Genomic DNA, 17,285 nt, shown 5'->3' on the forward strand with positions numbered 1-17,285 from the left:
TTTCTTGTCATTTTGATTCTAGTCAGTCCAACCTATCTAAGGTGATATCTCCTTGTGGTTTTGATTTGCATTTCCCTGATGACTAGTGATGTCAAGCATCTTTCCATGTGTCTGTTGACCATTGTATGTCTTCTTTGGAGAAATGTCAGTTCAGGTCTTCTGCCCATTTTTGACCAGATTATTTAGGGGTTTTGTGCCATTGAGTTGTGTAAAATTCTTTTGTATTTTGGATATTAACCTCTCATCCAATAGATCATTTACAAATATCTTCACCCATTCAGTAGCCTACCTTTGTGTTTTATTGATGGGTTCCTTACTGTGCAAAAGCTTTTTATTTTGGTGTAATCCCAATAGTTTATTTTTGCTTTTGTTTCCCTTGCCTGAGGGGACATATCTAGAAAAATGTTGCTACAGCCTATGTCAGAGAGATTACTGCCATGTTTTATCCTAGGAGTTTTATGGTTTCAAGTCACACATTTAGGTCTTTAATTCATTTTGAGTTTGTTTTTGTGTATGGTGTAAAACAAAGTTGTCCATTTTTATTCTTTGGCATGTAGCTGCCCAGTTTTCCCATCACCATTTATTGAAGAGACTTTTTTTTCTCCATTGTATATTCTTGCCTTCTCTTTGTAGATCAATTGACCTTATAAGCGTGGGTTTATTTCTGGGCTTTGCTCTGCATGTTTCTTAAGCTAACCACCATGTTTCTTTTTTTTTTTTTTTTTTTTTTAGACATGCAGCAGGATGGACATAAGTAAATGGATATATAGTTAAACTTTTGCTCACCTTCCAGAAATCAGATTCTGTTACTGCCTGTAGAAAGTTTTCCTTAACCAGCTCCTCCTTTGTCCTGAGTCTCATTTAGATAATCTTGTACGTACTCACATATTATCTGCTCCTCTCTATGATTGTGGGTCAAAATCATGACTTCCTTCTTTGGCTCCTTTTTTTCATTTCCTTTCCTCAAGAGAAGGGACCCTGTCCTACCATCAGTAGATCCATAGGAATGCCTGACACATACTCAGCCCTCAGTAAATGTTTGCTTGAAGGAATGAGTAAATGACCACTTGCACTTTATGCCTCTTACAAATTAACTCCCTTTAGACGCTTCCATAGGTAATTGCCTGGGATAATTTTGGAATTTTTGAAAATCTCAGTAGGGTCACCAGCTCTCTCCCTGAAGGATGATGTGTTTCGCAATGACACCTCTGTTCTAATTCACCCCATTTACCCGAAGAAGCCCTGCCTCTTGTTTTTGCCATCGTCAAGTTGGCTTTGATTTCACTGCCACTGAAAACCTTTCATCTTCCATAAATCCATTCTTCAATTTTTCTAGCTTATTGTGATCTTTTATCCTTCAAACTTCTTAAACATCTAGGGACTATGCCATTAATCTGACAATCACCATTTTTTTTATATTGTTAGATTCAACCATTATTTAATGAGATGCCATTTAAGGAGCTATATTCTCTGTTTGCCACCCCCACCAACCCCCCAACTCACTGATACCCTCCGTCCACTTACTGGCCTCTCTCTGCTCTTGTTCCTAGAGAAGCCAGCACCTTCCAACTTTCTCACTAGGGCTTCTTTGCCTTCTGGCTTCCTTTTGGGTTCCACCCTCAGGAGACTCATGGTGGCAGGATAGGGAGGTAGGGAATTGCTTCTCATGCTTGGCCAGTCTGCATTGTTTGAGTCCTTCCAATACTGTGACTTCTCTAGGGTCACCTCGTTTCTAAGGCTCTACCTCTCAACTGTGCTCCCATAACACCATTTTCTCCCTTGGCCTTTTCAGTCCTGGGGCCTCGGTATCCTTCGTAGATTCTCCTGCCCTGCCCACACGTTGGTAAATAGTCTCTTCCTTAAGATCTCTCCAAAATCCCAGTTGAATGCATTGTTTCTTTGCCAGGAACTTGACTGATGCAGGAGCTTTCGGTTTAGCTGGAGACAAGGGTAACTTTATAAGTTATCATCCCAACCAGGACATTTTTGAAAGGGAAAGGGGTGCTGCTAATAATTATACCACGGCAACAGGCATCAAGCAGAGCTACCTCAGGCTACTTGGAATGGATGGGCATACTAGGAAAGTCAGACACATAAACAGATAACAGTTATAATGAAAAGATAAAACATTTCTAAAAGAGATAATATTTCAGGATAGCGTAAGATAAATGCCAAAGGGTGGAATAGACTTTTTAGTGCTCTAGCTGTGCCAAGAAAAGAGAGATCATTTCTCCTAGGGGAAGACAGCTGAGATCAGCATGATGCTCAGTACTCCTTCTCCAACTAAATGAAGTCACGCAATTCATGTGTGCTTGGCCCGTTTTGTAGATTTTCTCCAAGAAATTTCATTCCCAGTTTAGACCCACCTCCACCCTCACACATACACCCAGCATAACTCTTACTGTGCCTTTCTACTATTCTGGGTTTGTAGGGAAAACAGATTAATTTAAATTTTAGTCAATTCTTCCTTTTAAGAAACACCAATGCATTCCTGATTCAGCTGTAAATCACTGTCAGATATAAACTATTTTTAATTTTTTAAAACCATGGATTAGCTTCATTTTGCAAAGATATCTGAGAGGTGACTAATAAGCTTTACTTGGACGCTCAAGCATTCTTACTAATAATAGCATAAAGCCTAATAAGTAATCAAGAAGTCTTTTTTTTTTCAGTGTACGTATGTGTGTATATTTTGCCTCTCTAAACAAAGGATTTGACACCTAACAAATATCAAAAGCCTTGTCACCCTCAGCAGAGGAAATCCAGACTCACTGCTCCCCCACTTGTAGCTGATTCAAAACCACTTGGCAAGGAAGTGTTTCTAATCCTCATGTTGCCAGTAGAAGCAAGTTGCCATGAGCCCCAGTGTGTCACTTCAGGCTTGCCAAATCACCCCTTTGTTCAGGCATATCACGCAAATGAGATGGTTCATAAAAACACCAGCACCCCTACCTGGGTGCAGAGAGTACCGTATAGATTGGTATCAAGAGTAGCTTTTTTCCTACTTGCCAGCCAGCCTGTGCTGGTTAGGATTAGACCAGGGGAGAGTTGGGGAAGATTCAGAAAGTATCTTAGGGCACCAAGACCCACTGGGAACTGGAGATAAGCAGCACAGAAGTTTAAGGGAAATGATACAGATCAATGCAGACTAGTGGGAGAAAAGAGAGAAGCAAAGTCAGGGAAGAGATGTCGGAGATGCCGGTCACATGGGCAGCCTCTTATTCCACGCCAGCAAGCCATTAAGATCTGAAAGGAGCAGGGCGCCAGAGCAATTTCAGCAGGATGCAAGCTACAGGCATGAGACAAGCAAAAGCTGCAGTGTGCCTTTGATTGCGGAAAAACTAGAACTGACCCAAGTGGCTTTTCCAATCTAATCCATTTCAGGCCCGATTCAGAGTCTTCCAAGACACTTTGAGCCTCCTGCTCACCATATCACCAGGGACGGTCTGTGATGGATCTTCTCTCGATCCTGGTACACAGTACACGTAGTATTCTGTAGGAGGAAAGAGAGCACTGGAAACTCCCTGATGAGAATATTCTGGGTCCATATGGGGTGTAACATTCTGTCAGCCTGTGAATTTTAAAAACCACCCTAAGGCCCAAAACTAATCCTTCAATTATGGGCCATTGCCTGCTGTGCTTTGCATGCATTATGTGAAATGGATTATAACTAATTTTTCAAAGTCAGCAGATTGTTACTTACCCATATGTTGACAGTCAGTGTGAAGAGGCAGAGATTGTGTATCAGCTATTCCATGAAAAACACTACACCTACTCAGAAGTCTTCATTAGCAACACTGACACTGGCTTTTCCTTTTAAAATTATATTAGCATAATTTTATACTATATATAAAATTATCTGTAATTTACATACAAATATTTTGATGGCATGCTCTAGAGCTACAGAAATGTGTATTAAAATTCAAATAAATATTATATAAAATTATTTTATAAATGTATATTGTATGGAAATAATTTTATGTATAATGTGTATACATAATAAATACTATATATTATAAGATTATATAAATAGTTTTGTTATGATTTTTAAAGAAAAACTAGTGTAAATATTGCCAATCTGTGTGTGTGCGCGTGTGTTCAGTGTCTAACATTGATAAAAAACCTTTTCTAAAATGTGCCAAGGATGCACATGGCACAATGTCAATATGCGCATGTGCATTTTAGAAATCTACCATTATGATGATTTATAATGGGTAAGTAATTACATTTTTGTACAAGTCCATTTCTATTCATCGCACAAACCATGTTGTGAGACCTCCTTTGCAACAGGCACTATGCCCCATCCTGATAGAAACTCATGGAAGGTGGAACCCCTCTTCCCAGGAGTTTTGTGGACCCATTGGAGAGGACCGGGTCCTTCATGGTACAATAAATGCCCTGATAAGTATGTGCTCAGATGCCAGAGGAGGGGATTCTGGGAAGAACTTTGCAAAGATGGTGTCAGCAGGAGTTGAGTGTTAAAGGATGATGAAGAGCTCATTGAAGAGAGGATGAAGGGGGAACAGAAAGGATATTCATGCAGAGAGAAGCACGTCTTGCTCAGGCACATGGTTCTGTCTGATGCCTTTATGCCCCGGCCTCAGGATAGACCCTGAAGAATGACTGACAGCGAGACTAGATAGACAAGGTCCATTCATTAAGGGCCTTGCGTGCTAACCTATGAGCCATGAATGATTTTGAACAGTGACATAGCATGATCAGATGGTAGAGGGAAAAAATAAAAAGAGATGAGTTTAAGGAGAAGGGTTATAGGATGATACTGGAGACTTTAAGCCACCCATGGAAGAAGGGATAAGAGACAGTAGAAAGGAAGAGGTGAGATTAATCAAGCTGTTTAGAAGCAAGAATCTAAGGTCTTAGAGTTTGCTTGGATGTGGAGAATTAGAGGAAGAAATCTAGGTTGTCTCTCCAATTTCAGGCTAAGATTATGGGGTGAGCAGTGGTACAATTTGTGAATACAGGACTAATGGAGGATAAACAGACTGCTGTTGTTGGTTATTTTCATTTTGGGGTGTTGTCGGGGCAAAGACATAGAGATAAAACATTTCATCTGAGGTATTCCTGTTTGAGAAACTATGGCTCCGGAGCTCAGAGCAAGGTCTGCACTGTAAGCTCAAAAACTGGACTTGGCCAGCATGTGAGCAGATATGGAAGTATGTGATGATGTCACCTGGGAAAAGTCAAGAAAGAACGAAGGCCAAGGATCGAATCTTGATTCCACTACCATAAGGGTAAATAAGCACAGATTATAAAGGAATAGCAAAAAAAGTAGAAAGAAAAAGTGTGTTTTTTTCTTTGAAATGGAACGGGAAAAGGGGCTCAAGGAAAGAGGGACTTTTAGAGTGTCAGATACATCGAAGTCAAGAAAGATTTTTACAAACGGGAAAAGTGCTTAATGCTTTAGCAATGCATTTCAGTGTACAGAGAAAAAAATGAAGTTTCTGGCATATAGTTAATTGATGAACTTTACTGTGGCAGTTTAATACCGGAAGTCATCACTGGACTTCAACTCCATGTATAGTCTACTCTCAAAAAATGGAGAAAAAGGGATCCCTGGGTGGCGCAGCGGTTTGGCGCCTGCCTTTGGCCCAGGGCGCGATCCTGGAGACGCAGGATCGAATCCCACGTCGGGCTCTCGGTGCATGGAGCCTGCTTCTCTCTCTGCCTGTGTCTCTGCCTCTCTCTCTCTCTCCCTCTGTTACTATCATAAATAAATTTTTTAAAAAATGGAGAAAAAGATCACTCCCCTCAAAAAGTAGAACTGCTTTCAAGTGTTTGACTTTCCATGATGCCACCATTTGGGTTCTCTGGAAGCAGATTCTGATGAATGTTGAGACAGAGCTGGGTGTGAGATGTTTATGAGAGAGATCCAACACTGAGGAAGGAGAGGAAGGAGGTGGAGCAGAGGAAGGGCCAGAGCAGGCTAACGTGGCTGCGCCTTTGTACCCGCCTCACTCACTCACTCACTGGGTGTGCACCGCCCCTGGAAACCATGGAATCAGGAGGTGGTCTCTAGAGCTGCAGCAGACCCTGAAGGAGGGAACAGCTGTCCCTTCCCATAGTGGGCGACAGGGGGATCTGGGCAGCGCACATTTGTGTGAACCTCACAGGGCTTACAGCATCTTTGGCCAAATGTGTTCAGCAGACCCCCATCCAGTGATGATTACGGGTAGTTGAAGTAGCCAGCTATTTGCTCTCTGCTCCATACTTGCGTTATAAAGCCATTTCTCTGTCATTACAAACATGAAACCCTTTTTGATGATAAACATTAAATTATGCTCCTACATCATTGGTTATGTGGGTGTAAACACCTGGACTAGAAAAGAATTATATTTGCTTTGGGAATTGAGGGCTGGACATAGTTTATGTCTGAAGGAAAAGAAGAAAATAAATTGAAGCTTAAGACAAAAAAAGCAATTGAGCTGGTCCAATAATATCTCAAACAAAGTTTGGATTACTTAGGTTGAGAGGAACATCATTTATTAAATGCTGTGTAGAAGATGCTTTGTAATTGGACGGCCCTGAGAAAGTAGAGTGAAGCAATCATATTTGCTTCTGTATCGCATTTATACCATTTGACATCTCCTCCTTTGCAAAATAAATTTCCTCTGTGCCAGCTGTAATTAGGGGCTGAGATAAAGCCGCCTTAATATTCTGCATATTTGATCAGGGCTGCCAGCAGCTGTCGGATCACTGGCTCTGTTCTCATGTACAATGAAAACATCAAAGACATCTGTGGTTTGCCCTAAAATTAGTGCCAGAATTGCCCTTCTTTCCTTTATTGTGTAACCAGATTTGCTGTTTGCATAACTAACTAGGGAAGTTCCAGCCCCTGCCCCTGGAACTGTGAACAAGAATGACCAAGGAAAGCCTGGAAAGTGGCGGATAGGTCCTGTGCCCGGCATCAGGGTTCCACGGGTGGGTAGGGAGTCACACAGACCTGGAGTTCAGACCTTGTGACTTCAAGTTATTTAAATTCTCTCAGCCCCAGTGTCCTTTCTGGTAAAATGAGAATGTTGAGAGGCCCTATTTCACTGAGTTGTTTTGAAGGACAATGAGGATCCTGTAGGGAAGGTGCTCGGTGTATGCCCAGGGTTTGGCCTCCTCTTGCTAAGCAGTGCCGTCTTCATTCCCTTGTGTTGTGCCCTCTCGAAGAAATAATAACTGCGGTGGCTTTCAAATATTTATTCACTGGTAAGACAAAAGTGTGAGGAGAGCCCATTCACAAGAGTGTGAGAAGAGTCCATTAGGTTTGAAGTCGTGGATGCCACACAGGCGCATGCACACAACATACCGACCAGCAGTGCAGTGACAGGGCTCCAGGCTGTCCTCTCTCTGACGACCCCCACTGCTTTTGTTCTTTGTATACAGTGCCCTGGCATGTTTTCCGTTCCTCCTCCTGCCTCCTAAGATGTATATTTTCAGAAACATGCGCTGGCTCTCCTCCAGTTGCCCCCCCAAACCCCTCTGCTCTCCTGCTCTGTGTCCTGGAAGGCTGGCCTGAGTGGATGGTAGTACCAAGCCCCTTTCCTTCTGGTTTCCCACTGGGTCAGTGGGGAGCCTTGGCAGGCAGTAGGAGGAAGGGAGAGTGAGGCCGGGTTATTCTTCCCCTTGGCTCCCGCCTGGCTGAGCTGTCAGCATGGGTTGTGGCAGCCCTTACTCCTGGCCCCGTGAGGCCTAGAGGAGGTAACAGCTCCCAGTTGTCATTAACCCTGGGGACTTCCTCATCTCTTGTTCACTTCTTGAAACCCTGTTCACCCCTTTGTAAACAGTCGCTTAATTAAGCTTTTCTCAGTGACCCGGCTTGAGTATGCCATCTGTTTCCTGCCAGGCTCCCTCAGGTTCCATCTCTTCTAACTCATTTTCTTCACCTGCACAACCAAGTGCTTGAGTTCCAAGTAGGCAAAGACTTTTTCATGGATAGGGCGAGTGGGGAATGTATAGGGAACTTGGTGACAATTGCTTCATAATTTTTTGTCCCATACAAGACATGAATAGAGATAATATAGATACATGTTTATGTCTACCAAGAGAATCTATAAGGGGTGCTTAATCCTGGGGAGTCAGGGGTGAGGTTGAAAGAGGAAGGGTGGCTTTTACTTCTTTCTTCATGTATACTCTTATGATTTTTTTTTAATTAGAGTATTTTTTAAAGATTTTTTTTGAAGATTTATTTATCTGAATGAGAGAGAGAACGCACATGCAAATATGGGGAGAGACAGAGGGAGAGAATCCTCAAGCAGACTCCCTGCTGAGCACAGAGCTCTATCTCACAACCCCAGGATCATGACCTGAGCGCAAAACCAAGAGTGGGATGCTTAACTGACTGAGCCACCCAGGTGCCCTTTGTGTGTGATTTTTTTTTTTTTTTTTTTTTTTTTTTAGAGATATAGAGCACAAGCAGTGGGGAGCAGCAGAGGGAGAAGGAGAAAGAAATCTCCACTGGGTGTGGAGCTGGGCAGAGCTGATAGGAGCTGGACACAGGTCTCGGTCTCATTATCCTGGGATCATGACCTGAACCAATATCAAGAGTCAGATACTTAACTGAATGAGCCACCCAGGTGCCCCTGATTTTTATTTCTATAGGCGACAGGTACTACTTTGGCCTCTAAAAAGTGTATATTGATATATATAGATTATATATTATGTATATTTATCATATACAAAAATGATATATATTAAAATATTTTAAATACATATAAAATATAATTTACATATAATTTTTATAAATGTAATTTCTTTAAAAAATGAAGGAACAAATACAGATTCCAGGACCTTCCCCCAGAAACTCTGAGTCACCGGTTATCGAGTGGGGTCCCGGGATGAGAACACATAATGCGTTGGTGCAACCATTCTTGCAGAGACACCGTTCATTTGTGTACTTGTCCAACACATGAACTCCATTGATGTGGGCTGATGACCAGCCTAGGATCCACTCACCAACACTTGAAACCTGATGCTGAGCCCCAGCTCCTGGAAGAATGGGTGGCTTCTACTGATGGACATCAAAGTGCTTTAAGACCAGGGGCAGCCCTCTCCTGCTTGTCTCGATCTGTGCTGATTTGCTGCCACTTGGAGCTTCCGGCTGCTGTCTTCACTGCCTCTAGTACAAAAACCTGAATTTGGAGCTTGAAGTAGGGCTCTCCTAGGGATACTTGGATCCTGTCTATCTTCTTTCCTCACCCCATCCCCAAACCCTGCTTTGACTAATGCTGTTCAAATCCCCAATCTCTTGGCTTTGTTCTAGGTTTCTTCACTAGAACATTTGTCTGCCCCTCAATTTTTCTGATCTTGCTCATTTCAACGTTCCCTGAGCCCCAGCTTAGAAACTTCAGTAATTCTCCTGGACCTTCTCTTCAATATTTAAATAGCTTCTTTGCCATTAACCCTGTTATCAGGAGTCATCTAATCTGAATTTAACTTGATTTTCAATCTCTATTCGTATCTAACCTTTTTTTTTTTTCTTGAGTAGCTTCCATTTAGAAATACACTGGAATGTTTTCTTATTTTTCTTGCCTTAATGGCCATGATGTATAATGTCACTAGATCACCTCAGCCATTTCTACAACAGTCCTGTCTACCCTCCAACACTGACTCAACAACCTGACTTTTTTAATAAGCCATCTTATTTTGAACCACAGGTTATAATTTTAAAGTATTCATTGAAAATTGAATAAATAAGTGTGTGTGTGTGTGTGTGTGTGTGTGTATCCCCTAAGATCTCTTATTGTACAGTGAATTTTTTTTAATGGTAAATATTACATACATGGCTCTCTCCAAATTTCTAAGGGCTTCTGAAGCAAACTGAGGTTCTGTTGTTTTTTCTACTGGCACTCTCTGGCGCAGTTCTACTAGACTCTCTCTAAACAAGGGGGTGGGCAAGGAACCAATCACCTCGCTCCTAGTCAGTGATTCACCTGTAGAAGTTGCCTCATCACCTACAGAAGCTCAGACATCAGCTAATGAACTGAGGCCCCATTACTCTTTGGTCCAGCAGATTTGTATTCAATTATCTCTCCCTCCTACTCAGAAGCAAGCTTTGGTTACTCATTAATCTTAGGGGAATTTCCTTAGCGACACGCCGGGAAAGATTTCCTGGTTGTGTGGGCTGACAGCTATGGAAGCCCTACCAAGGGAAGTGATAAAAATCTCTTCCTGGAGTCTTCAGGAGAAGCAAAATCTCCTCATTGGAGATTGGGTCTCATTGAGAGGCAGTATGAGTTTGTAGTAACAGATGGACTGCTAATTTAAAATAAGCAGCAATCGACAGGAGTTAGTGATTCCTACATTCCACAGATGTTTTAAGCACAGATTTATGCTAACTGTATTCTCACCTTCTTCAAGCTTAATACATTTTCCCCTCGAGTTGCGATGCAGAATTCACCATTACAAGTAGTGGAAGCTGAACTTGTGCTTTAATATCTGAGAGTGGCCGATCTTCCTCTCCCATATAGTTCCAATATCGGGTAGTGCAAGCATTTTTGATGGGGGGTAGAATGTAGCCTGTGTCTTTTTCCTACTCAAGCTCCCTTCTGCTCAATCTCCATCCTTTTTGTATAGGAGAGAATGAGGAGGAACACAGCTTGCCCACATCTCTTATTAAAACAATCGGCTTTGACACAAGCATACTTCCCATACCTGTCTGTATAATATCACGCATTTTAACCAAATTATTGCCATCGTGTGAACACAGCTGAACATTACAACAATCCTTATCTTTGCCTGTGAAGTCAAGTATTTTTTTATTCTGATGTTTTACAGGCTTGCTTATGGTAACCCCATCAGCACCATGTATCAGTGCTCACGTAGAGCCATATCTCTGTGACTTTCTTATGAAGTTGGTTCTTTTAGTACGGGTGATTTTAAACTATTCAAGTGGGAAAAAAAAAGTTTTGTAATAGTTGATTTCCAAAAGCCAGGTAATTGCTGAGGAGAAGAATGAAGCCTCCAGTGCTGGAAACCGGAGCCCTATGTGAGCCTCCCAGGACCTTAACCAGAACTCCTTCAGGGCCCCAGCAGCAATATGTGGCTATATTTATGTGTTTTATGCTGAGAATTTTAATTTTAAGATTAACAGTCAGAATAATATTCAATTACTGAGCACCTTGTATATGCCAACCACCAAGGGCTTTACTTGTATCTTCTCATTAGGTCTCACTCAACCCCGTGGGAGAATATGAATAGCAACTCTAAATTACAATGAGGAAAGAGGAGCAGAAAGCTTGAATGACTGGCTCAAAATCACATGCAAAGGAGGAGTGGAGCCAAGATTTACACTACCCAACATCCACGTAAGCTTTTATTATCTCAGGGGAGCATTTGTGTACAGAAAAGTATATTTACAATTATATTTTTTCAATTCATTTACATTATATTTTCAAGTCAGTTCATTAAAATCTAACTTTAAAATCTATTTTTTGATACATTTCTGTATCATCTAGGAACAATCACTTTTACTTCTTTGCTTAATGCTCAAAGATCTCTTACATTTGACAGCTCACACTCTTGTAAATATTTAGCTCTTTATACATTTCATTAATCAGATTCTCTCAGACATCCTAAATTACCCTGACAAATACTCAAATCACCTGACAAGTCAGTATAAAAGAAAATCTTCTTTCTGAGCAATTTTATACATCTGATGAACCACCAGGTCTTTAAATTTGGAACTTCACATCCTCTTAAGCGTAAAATACAAACAATATGCAAAAGTGACTTGAATGCAAGCCTACTTACTAAACTTGTTCTTAACTTTCAGTATTAAAGTACAGGTTTTTGGTTTATCATTTCATTATTGTTTTATCTTTCTGGGTTTAAAAATAAATGTTTTTACCCAAATAAGTTTTTACCCAAGCAAAGAGAACAGTGTTACCTCTTCAAGACTACTTGTCATAGGGGTGTAGAGCCTCTTCCAGGACTAAGCCACTGAATGCTGGGGTGAGCCTCAGTTATGGCCAGATTTTACCTTCACTGGGCTTTCTAAGTCTGTCCATCCAGTATAAATAATCACATAAGTTTCAATTCCTTGTGATCTTATGACTTTCCCCAAATCCCCCATCCTTTAAAATATTGGTAGCTTTTCAGACCTTCAGGTTTTAATCCCCTATTAAATAACTGCAGACTGTTCCCTTTAGTGAAATTTTGAACATGTTACCCAGACTTCAACTTCCACCCCCGCCCTTGCCTTTTTATCTTTCTCATCAATCACCATTTCACGGTTATAAACAACCCTAAAAACCCTCCTGTGCTTTCTATAGCATCTGTACCTCTGGGAATGAGTTTCTCACCCTACTGTTTCCAACAGCAACATGTGTCATTGGAACACGTCTTCTTCATGATAGAAGTCTTACTGTAGCATTAGGCTCTGCCTCCAGGAAGTTCCTTTTCAGAGTTTCACATGGAACCGGTGTATTTTCCCCCATCGTAATGTGGTCAGAGCATAAAAATGCCAAGAAACATTCAGAAAGGCCATGAATGTGACCCAGAAGTCCCTGGCCCCAGTTGGTGGTTACCAAATAAGGTAAGACCAATTTACAAGAGTATAAGACCCTCAAGCTTAATATCTAGAAATTAGCTCTTCCCAGAGAAAGAGCTCCCCAGCTCCCTCTGAATTTCCCAAATACTGTCTTAAATGTGCTCAGGATTGCATCCTTGTATCTGACCTCTTTGTCATCTCCCATGCTGCTACCTCAGTGAAAGTAGCCCATTGAGACTGCACACTCCTCTGGGCACTGAGGAGTCCTCTCTACCACCGCTCTGGCCCCACAAGAAGAGGACACCAATTTCCTCCTTACCTAACACCCTAAGTTTAGGTAAAATGAGAGGGACAAACAACCTAGTAAATTCTTCCACCTGTCATTTGAAGTAGCAATGAGAGCCTTTGGGGAAACAACCCAAAGAGTATGTCACCTATTTCCTGTGTGGGGGCCAGCTAACCTCTACATCCAGGGTTGATCCAAATATTTCCCCATCTTGGATTCCTGGGCAAAATGTCAAGTTCAAAAGATAGAACAGAGATTTTCTTCTGCCCCAACCCAATTCTCACCTCCCAAGCTCTCATTTTTTGACCTGGGACTGTCTTCCCTGGGTGATCCATTCTCTTCAAGAGGGCACTGTTCTTACTCCAGAGCCTCCAAAAGAGATCAGAACCATCACTATCCCCCATTGTCACATTTCCCACAATCCACATACTCATGTCTTCACACCACAGCATCCGTGCTGCCCTCACCAAGCTGTGCCAGCTCAGGCTGCCCTAGATCTCTCCCCCAATGAGAAGTGGACACGTCAGCCCTCAGTATATTTCCTGTGATTTTGGAAGGTTCTACTACTAGCATCCTGAGGAGTAATGCTTTGACGAGAAAACATACAAAGGGGGCACGTGCGTGGCTCAGTGGTTGAGCATCTGCCTTCAGCTCAGGGTGTGGTCCTGGGATCAAGTCCCCTATTGGGCTCCCCACAGGGAGCCTGCTTTGACCTCTGTCTATGTCTCTATGTCCACACTATCTCTACAAGAACAAAAGTAAATAAATAAATGAACACAGAGCTCCTAAATTGAAATTGAAATTGAAGAAAATAAAATTTTCTAAAGAAGTGTTTTCTGTCATGTGAATTCCTGGGAGGCTTGTTAAAAATACTGATTTTTGGACCTGATGCCAGACCTTATTGTAAGAGAACATCTGGTGACAAGGCCCAGGGAATGTGTATTTTAAACAAGCCCTTCTAATAATGCTTTTGTATATGGTTTGGGAACTCCTGCTCTGAGGGCAGCCCCACCCCTAACATTTGTGGTGCCCAGAGCAAGAGTACAAATGGAAGCCCCAGGACCATCCATGTTCTCCTTCCACTCAGCTCCATTCCTTACCACAGGGGCCTCACAAGTGGTTACTCCTTTAAGTTCTGACTGTACACCTCTGGGCCTCAGAGCATTCTCAAGAAATCACAGTGAAGAGGCTTGCAAAAGAATGTGGATGTTTGAGCAAGGAACTAAGGGGTCCTTGGTGCCCACGTTGTGGTCAGGGAGTGGGAAAACAGGCTCCAACTAGGCATATCCCCTTGGCCCTGGGACCTCTCACCCCCTGGAGAGTGGGAGGCCCGAAGAGGTCAAAGTGGAGGCCTAAGCCCCATTTCTAAGGGAAATATCAGTGGTGGAGATATACGTTTCCTAATTGATATACTACACAGAACTGCTGTGTCGGATGCATCTCTTCCTTTTTTTTTTTTTTTTAATTTTATTTATTTATGATAGTCACAGAGAGAGAGAGAGAGAGGCAGAGACACAGGCAGAGGGAGAAGCAGGCTCCATGCACCGGGAGCCCGACGTGGGATTCGATCCCGGGTCTCCAGGATCGCGCCCTGGGCCAAAGGCAGGCGCCAAACCGCTGCGCCACCCAGGGATCCCGGATGCATCTCTTCCTAAATGATTCCTCTGCTTTAAGTTTTTTCCCCAAGAACAATGGGAAGGAATTTAATTTGCTTTGTAGTATAGTTTTTCCCAAAAATAAAGGAACTCTCTATTCCAGAGGTAAGTTTAAGTCTCAACCCTTAGTAAGGAAAAATGCTTACAACTGTAAAATGGCAAGTTTTTACAGCTGCCAAATCCAGTGTTTTCTCCCAAAATGCATATCATGAGAACCCCGTTATGCCACAGCACTCTGTTATTTAAACTTAAAGCCTTCCTGAGTCAAGGTAGATTTAAGAAGGGGAAATGCAAGATGGATATTCTCCATCCTTGGTGACATGAAGGGGTGGTTACTGTGGATACCCGAGAATACCCACTGGATGGTGTACCAAAGGACATGTTCAAGGCAGAAAGTTTTGAAATATGAAACTATTCGTAACTCATCTTTAATACTCAGAAACTTTTTTCCCTAAGTAAGAAAAATATTCCAGAGCAAAGGCTCTAGTTCACTGCTTCCTTGATAGCGCCATTGCCTAGAATCCTGGGCACTTCCTCTTAGTGAAGGGCACCGTAGGGGTGTCTGCCTAGACCCCCTTTTCTGGGGGATTGAGCCCTAGCCCTGGATTATTTCCCGGAAGCCAAGTTTGTGTTGTATAACTCTCCAGCCCTCAACAGTTTCTTGGCCCGTAGAGGGGGAGGGGGGAAGGGCACTTGACTCCAACTGGGTCAGCTTGCTTCCCTTAGAAGAGAAAGAGAGAATGTTCCTTTATGTAGCTGGACCTGAAATATCCAGATTTGGGAGCCATGGGCCAGCCATGAATTGTTCCATGTGAGTTGGAAGCCAAGGAAGCCCATCTGCATGGAGCCAAATGAAACAGATGTTCAGAGAAGAAAAGGAAATGCTTCCTATGTTCCTATAGCAGCTGCATTCCTGGCTTTGGGTTCTATGGGTCACCCCTGGAGCCTTGCAGTAAGTTCTTTTGGAAGACTTAAGTTAACTCATATATTATTTGCAACTGTTCTACCTAGAAGTGCACAACTAGTGATCCACTTGCTTTGACCCCTTCTCTGTCCGTTAGACTCCATCAAACACCTGGGAAGCCCAGTGCATTTTCACTCTTAGTACCTATTCAGTCCAACCTCTTCTATTTCCACAGCCACCACCTAAAGTCCTATAGAACTGAGTTTAACTCCCAGCCCTGCTAATAGTTGTGTCACCCTGAACAAGCTCCTGAACATTCCTAAAAAGGGGATAATCCTAGTATTTGCCTCATGAAATCGTTTGTAAGGATTGAATGATAGTGCATATAACAAAATGTATGGGCCATCATGGCCAAGAAATGTTTATTATCATTGTTATACCACTACTGATTGTATTTACATTATACTATATTTAAAGGAGAACATTAATTTACTCAGAAATCCCTACCTAATTGCTAGTAGACCCAACCATATTTTTTTAGGAATCCATGTTTATTTTAATGACCACAGTGATGTACTGAAAGAACATTTGCTTTACTAGACTATATCTAAAGTTTTTTAAATTTAATTAAGGTCTTCAAGAGATAGGAAAATATTAATATTCATAGTGGACTTGATGTATCAGGTACACTGATAAGCTTTTTATAGATATTTTCTTAGTTAATTTTAAAAAGATGATACTATGTCTAATTTAAAGATGGGCAAAATAGGGGATCCCTGGGTGGCTCAGCAGTTTAGTGCTGCCTTCGGCCCAGGGCATGATCCTGGAGACCCGGGATCAAGTCCCACCTTGGGCTCCCTGGGTGGAGCCTGCTTCTCCCTCTCCCTGTGTCTCTGCCTCTCTCTCTGTGTCTCTCATGAATAAATAAATAAAATCTTTATTTAAAAAAAAGATGGGCAAAATAGAGGCTCACAAACATCAACTTACTGAGACACAAGAAAAAAGGAACAGACCTCTAATGCAAATCCAAGTCTGGCTCTGAAGTCTATATTTCTTTCTTTCTTTCTTCTTTCTCTTTCTTTCTTTTTTTCTTTCTTTCTTTCTTTCTTTCTTTCTTTCTTTCTTTCTTTCTTTCCTTTCTTCTTTTTCTCCTTCTTTGTTTTCTTTAAGATAATAAAAAACAAATATCTGACTAGCTTGAACATTTAAAAGCTGGAATAATGACAAGAAATGGATTTTTTTGCGTAAAATGAGATAAGTTTGATTAAACAAAGGAGTCTTGGAGTCCAGTTGTTCTAAGGAGTGTATGTTGAAAGACTGTCATATTATATCTTCTTTTTTTTTTTTAAGATTTTCTTTATTTATTCATGACAGACTCACAGAGAGAGAGGCAGACTTCATGTAGGGAGCTTGATGCGGGACTCGATCCCAGGTCTCCAGGATCACACCCCGGGCTGAAGGCAGCATTAAACCACTGGGGCCACCGGGGCTGCCCAATATTCTATCTTCTTTGTAGAATATCCTAACTCTCTTTATCATATTCCATATTTCTCTTTTTTGTGTCTCTCATGATGTGTTTTATTTTTTCTAATATTTTATTTATTTGACAGAGCAAGTGAGCGAGAGAGTGAGCGTGCACATGGCATACAGAGGGGGAGGGAGGAGCAAGCTAAGCAAGGAGCCCGATGTGGGGCTCGATCTCAGGACCTTGGGATCATGACCTGAGCTGAAGGCAGGCACTTAACCAACTGAGCCACTCAAGTGCCCCGCATGATGTGTTTTAAATTCTTTTTATTGCACAATATCTTTTCTGCGTCTCACTTTTGTTTCTTTCTGTAATGCATTACTTTTATTTTTTTATTCAAGTATACTTAACATACCGGCTATATTAGTTTCAGGTGTACAATATGATGATTCCACAATTCTGCACATTACTCAGTGCTC

General features: G+C 41.8%; 1 long non-coding RNA gene across 1 annotated transcript in view; it reads left to right on the forward strand.

Moving 5' to 3' along the window:
• Positions 1–17,285, forward strand: part of LOC112660539 (uncharacterized) — a 270,043-nt gene that overhangs the window by 247,693 nt on the left and 5,065 nt on the right. The window contains exon 24 of the long non-coding RNA XR_007406630.1: positions 11,173–11,312. This is a non-coding gene — a long non-coding RNA (uncharacterized LOC112660539). The remainder of the gene's footprint in view (positions 1–11,172; positions 11,313–17,285) is intronic.

Source organism: Canis lupus, chromosome 2 (genome assembly GCF_003254725.2).
Source record: "Canis lupus dingo isolate Sandy chromosome 2, ASM325472v2, whole genome shotgun sequence".
NCBI lineage: Eukaryota > Metazoa > Chordata > Mammalia > Carnivora > Canidae > Canis > Canis lupus.